The following is a 5832-nucleotide window of genomic DNA, read 5'->3' as shown; positions in this document are numbered from 1 at the left end:
ATTTCATTGCACTGTTTACACTCTATCCTGTGCACATGATGAATGAACTTAAATGAGATTTGATTTACTTCAGCGCCATCTGTTGACTGGTGGAAGCACTACTACGTTCAGACAGTAATTGATGGATAGATTGATAGGCTGTCTGGCCTCTCTGTGTGTACAGATGCACAGAGGGTAAGAACAGGACAATGTCATTCACAATCAAATCAAATCAAATCAAATGTTATTTGTCACATACACATGGTTAGAAGATGTTAATGGGAGTGTAGCGAAATGCTTGTGCTTCTAGTTCCGACAATGCAGTAATAACCAACAAGTAATCTAACTAACAATTCCAAAACTACTGTCTTATACACAGTGTAAGGGGATAAAGAATATGTACATAAGGATATATGAATGAGTGATGGTACGGGGCAGCATACAGTAGATGGTATCGAGTACAGTATATACATATGAGATGAGTATGTAGACAAAGTAAACAAAGTGGCATAGTTAAAGTGGCTAGTGATACATGTATTACATAAGGATGCAGTCGATGATATAGAGTACAGTATATACGTATGCATATGAGATGAATAATGTAGGGTAAGTAACATTATATAAGGTAGCATTGTTTAAAGTGGCTAGTGATATATTTACATCATTTCCCATCAATTCCCATTATTAAAGTGGCTGGAGTTGGGTCAGTGTCAATGTCAGTGTGTTGGCAGCAGCCACTCAATGTTAGTGGTGGCTGTTTAACAGTCTGATGGCCTTGAGATAGAAGCTGTTTTTCAGTCTCTCGGTCCCAGCTTTGATGCACCTGTACTGACCTCGCCTTCTGGATGATAGCGGGGTGAACAGGCAGTGGCTCGGGTGGTTGATGTCCTTGATGATCTTTATGGCCTTCCTGTAACATCGGGTGGTGTAGGTGTCCTGGAGGGCAGGTAGTTTGCCCCGGTGATGCGTTGTGCAGACCTCACTACCCTCTGGAGAGCCTTACGGTTGAGGGCGGAGCAGTTGCCGTACCAGGCGGTGATACAGCCCGCCAGGATGCTCTCGATTGTGCATCTGTAGAAGTTTGTGAGTGCTTTTGGTGACAAGCCGAATTTCTTCAGCCTCCTGAGGTTGAAGAGGCGCTGCTGCGCCTTCTTCACGATGCTGTCTGTGTGAGTGGACCAATTCAGTTTGTCTGTGATGTGTATGCCGAGGAACTTAAAACTTACTACCCTCTCCACTACTGTTCCATCGATGTGGATAGGGGGGTGTTCCCTCTGCTGTTTCCTGAAGTCCACAATCATCTCCTTAGTTTTGTTGACGTTGAGTGTGAGGTTATTTTCCTGACACCACACTCCGAGGGCCCTCACCTCCTCCCTGTAGGCCGTCTCGTCGTTGTTGGTAATCAAGCCTACCACTGTTGTGTCGTCCGCAAACTTGATGATTGAGTTGGGCGCGCGTGGCCACGCAGTCGTGGGTGAACAGGGAGTACAGGAGAGGGCTCAGAACGCACCCTTGTGGGGCCCCGTGTTGAGGATCAGCGGAGAGGAGATGTTGTTGCCTACCCTCACCACCTGGGGCGGCCCGTCAGGAAGTCCAGTACCCAGTTGCACAGGGCGGGGTCGAGACCCAGGGTCTCGAGCTTGATGACAAGCTTGGAGGGTACTATGGTGTTGAATGCCGAGCTGTAGTCGATGAACAGCATTCTCACATAGGTATTCCTCTTGTCCAGATGGGTTAGGGCAGTGTGCAGTGTGGTTGAGATTGCATCGTCTGTGGACCTATTTGGGCGGTAAGCAAATTGGAGTGGATCTAGGGTGTCAGGTAGGGTGGAGGTGATATGGTCCTTGACTAGTCTCTCAAAGCACTTCATGATGATGGAAGGGAGTGCTACGGGGCGGTAGTCGTTTAGCTCAGTTACCTTAGCTTTCTTGGGAACAGGAACAATGGTGGCCCTCTTGAAGCATGTGGGAACAGCAGACTGGTATAGGGATTGATTTAATATGTCCGTAAACACACCGGCCAGCTGGTCTGCGCATGCTCTGAGGGCGCGGCTGGGGATGCAGTCTGGGCCTGCAGCCTTGCACTGCAGTAAATCTGTCATTCAGTTTAGAGTCAATCTGTCTGCACTGAAACAGAGTGACATCTGTTGTCAAAGGTTCAACAGCTAACTAGCAACAGAGAGAAAGCCAAAATCTGTAACTGACTCTTAGCTCTTAACCATAACCTTTACAAACCCTTAACCGTGTCCCTAACAATAACCCTAACCCTACTAGCAGATACACTTAGACCTTCAGTCATTGTGCTAACACTGACTAACGTTGACTTACAAAACTACCCATCCTTCATACTGGATACAGTATCCATGAGTTCATCTGACTCTGGGGAAGTAGATAAAGGGCCTCATCGCCTGAGATCTACAGGACAGTAGATCTCCAGGAGGAGGGTTGGTCTGAAAACCCACAGGACAGTAGATCTCCAGGAAGAGGGTTGGTCTGAAAACCCACAGGATGGTAGATCTCCAGGAAGAGGATTGGTCTGAAAACCCACAGGACAGTAGATCTCCAGGAAGAGGGTTGGTCTGAAAACCCACAGGATGGTAGATCTCCAGGAAGAGGATTGGTCTGAAAACCCACAGGACGATAGATCTCCAGGAAGAATGTTGGACTGAAAAACCACAGGATGGTAGATCTCCAGGAAGAGGATTGGTCTGAAAACCCACAGGATGGTAGATCTCCAGGAAGAGGGTTGGACTGAAAACACACAGGATGGTAGATCTCCAGGAAAGAGGGTTGGTCTGAAAACCCACAGTATGGTAGATCGCCAGGAAGAGGATTGGTCTGAAAACCCACAGGACGGTAGATCTCCAGGAAGAGGGTTGGACTGAAAACCAACAGGACAGTAGATCTCCAGGAAGAGGGCTGAACTGAAAACCCACAGGATGGTAGATCTCCAAGAAGAGGGTTGGTCTGAAAACCCACAGGACATTAGATCTCCAGGAAGAGGGTTAACTGAAAACCCACAGGACAGTAGATCTCCAGGAAGAGGGTTTAACTGAAGACCCACAGGACGGTAGATCTCCAGGAAGAGGGTTGGTCTGAAAACCCACAGGACGGTAGATCTCCAGGAAGAATGTTGGTCTGAAAACCCACAGGATGGTAGATCTCCAGGAAGAGGGTTGGTCTGAAAACCCACAGGATGGTAGATCTCCAGGAAGAGGATTGGTCTGAAAACCCACAGGACGATAGATCTCCAGGAAGAATGTTGGACTGAAAAACCACAGGATGGTAGATCTCCAGGAAGAGGATTGGTCTGAAAACCCACAGGACGGTAGATCTCCAGGAAGAGGGTTGGACTGAAAACCCACAGGATGGTAGATCTCCAGGAAGAGGGTTGGTCTGAAAACCCACAGTATGGTAGATCGCCAGGAAGAGGATTGGTCTGAAAACCCACAGGACGGTAGATCTCCAGGAAGAGGGTTGGACTGAAAACCAACAGGACAGTAGATCTCCAGGAAGAGGGCTGAACTGAAAACCCACAGGATGGTAGATCTCCAAGAAGAGGGTTGGTCTGAAAACCCACAGGACATTAGATCTCCAGGAAGAGGGTTAACTGAAAACCCACAGGACAGTAGATCTCCAGGAAGAGGGTTTAACTGAAGACCCACAGGACGGTAGATCTCCAGGAAGAGGGTTGGTCTGAAAACCCACAGGACGGTAGATCTCCAGGAAGAATGTTGGTCTGAAAACCCACAGGATGGTAGATCTCCAGGAAGAGGATTGGTCTGAAAACCCACAGGACGGTAGATCTCCAGGAAGAGGGCTGAACTGAAAACCCACAGGATGGTAGATCTCCAAGAAGAGGGTTGGTCTGAAAACCCACAGGATGGTAGATCTCCAGGAAGGGGGTTGAACTGAAAACTCACAGGACAGTAGATCTCCAGGAAGAGGGTTGAACTGAAAACCCACAGGACGGTAGATCTCCAGGAAGAGGGTTGAACTGAAAACCCACAGGATGGTAGATCTCCAGGAAGAGGGTTGAACTGAAAACCCACAGGACGGTAGATCTCCAGGAAGAGGGTTGAACTGAAAACCTACAGGACGGTAGATCTCCAGGAAGAGGGTTGAACTGAAAACCCACAGGACGGTAGATCTCCAGGAAGAGGGTTGAACTGAAAACCCACAGGATGGTAGATCTCCAGGAAGAGGGTTGAACTGAAAACCCACAGGACGGTAGATCTCCAGGAAGAGGATTGAACTGAAAACCCACAGGATGGTAGATCTCCAGGAAGAGGGTTGAACTGAAAACCCACAGGACGGTAGATCTCCAGGAAGAGGGTTGAACTGAAAACCCACAGGACGGTAGATCTCCAGGAAGAGGGTTGAACTGAAAACCCACAGGATGGTAGATCTCCAGGAAGAGGTTTAAACTGAAAACCCACAGGACGGTAGATCTCCAGGAAGAGGGTTGAACTGAAAACCCACAGGATGGTAGATCTCCAGGAAGAGGGTTGAACTGAAAACCCACAGGACGGTAGATCTCCAGGAAGAGGGTTGAACTGAAAACCTACAGGACGGTAGATCTCCAGGAAGAGGGTTGAACTGAAAACCCACAGGACGGTAGATCTCCAGGAAGAGGGTTGAACTGAAAACCCACAGGACGGTAGATCTCCAGGAAGAGGGTTGGGCAGCCCTGGTCTATATGGCCCTTTTCCTGCATTGAAGACTCATATATTGAACACACATTCTCTATTATTATGTTATACAGAGAGATAATAATCTTTATACTATTATTATGTTATGCAGACATAATATTCTTTATACTATTATTATGATATACAGAGAGATAATATTATTTATACTGTTATTATGTTATACAGAGAGATAATATTCTTTGTACTATTATTATGCTATAGAGATAATATTCCTTGTACAATTGTTATGATATACAGAGAGATTATATTCTTTATACCTGGTCAAGAGTGGACTTCACTTGACAACCATCTGGGGGACAGAGAAAGAGGAGAGAGGAGAATAAAGTGACCATAGTGCAGTGGTCCCAAACTCGCTACACACAGGCCACCAAAAGGCTTGGCTTGTGGGCCTGATGTGGCTTGTGAGTCGGGAGTTTGAGACCACTACTTATGCAAAACGAATACATACTTTGGTAAAAAATGATATATCATGCATCAATACAGAACACATCTATTGCACAGCAGATGTTGTTTCTCTAATGTTGTCATGCCCCTATTTTCCCACTAGATGGCGAAACTCAACTGGAAGACTGGACATCACCACACTGTAGCTAGTGCACAGGGAAGAAAAGTGGTTTAAGAGTGTTGAACGAATACCAGGAAAAGAGTGTACCATGACATTCATTGAGTCTTAATATTTTACAAACAGTGGCCCTAAAAGCACCAAATTCAAAACGAGTTACTTGACCAAGTATAGTATCTAGCCAGGTCACCCTATAAATCAGTATTAGACATCTGAGGACGTTGGGAGATTATGTGGAAACCAGCCACTCGGGGCAACAGTGAGTGCTGTTACCTTCAAGTATGAAGCGACGGAGGAGAGCGTTGAGGATTGTGGATGAGCATAAGCATAAGCATCTGATTCCAAAGGTTGAGAGTAACATTAACTTAACCATTCGGAGTTAATACAGAACGTATCTAGTTGAAGGCAACCGTGCTCACTGTTGCCCCCTCGTGGCCAATTTCCACGTAATCTTCCGATGTCCTCAGATGTGGATGGACGTCTAATATTGACTTGTATCAAGGGTGACCTGGCTGGAACTTAACCTTAACCTTAAACATTTTGAAATTTGACGTTTGACAAACATGGTTGAATGTCTAAT

At 46.5% G+C, this 5832-nt stretch overlaps 1 long non-coding RNA gene across 1 annotated transcript; it reads right to left on the bottom strand.

Annotated features, from left to right (window-relative positions):
* Positions 1-3905: 3905 nt before the first annotated feature.
* On the bottom strand, positions 3906-4676 carry LOC127931588 (uncharacterized). The gene is made up of 3 exons (XR_008141875.1): positions 4586-4676; positions 4414-4542; positions 3906-4069 (listed from the first exon to the last, which is right to left on the bottom strand). It is a non-coding gene; the product is annotated as an uncharacterized LOC127931588 (long non-coding RNA).
* Positions 4677-5832: the final 1156 nt, after the last annotated feature.

The sequence above is a fragment of the Oncorhynchus keta genome, chromosome 8 (assembly GCF_023373465.1).
Source record: "Oncorhynchus keta strain PuntledgeMale-10-30-2019 chromosome 8, Oket_V2, whole genome shotgun sequence".
Taxonomy (NCBI): domain Eukaryota; kingdom Metazoa; phylum Chordata; class Actinopteri; order Salmoniformes; family Salmonidae; genus Oncorhynchus; species Oncorhynchus keta.
The sequence above is the reverse complement of the archived record's forward strand: the minus strand, read 5'-3'. Positions and strand labels throughout refer to the sequence as shown.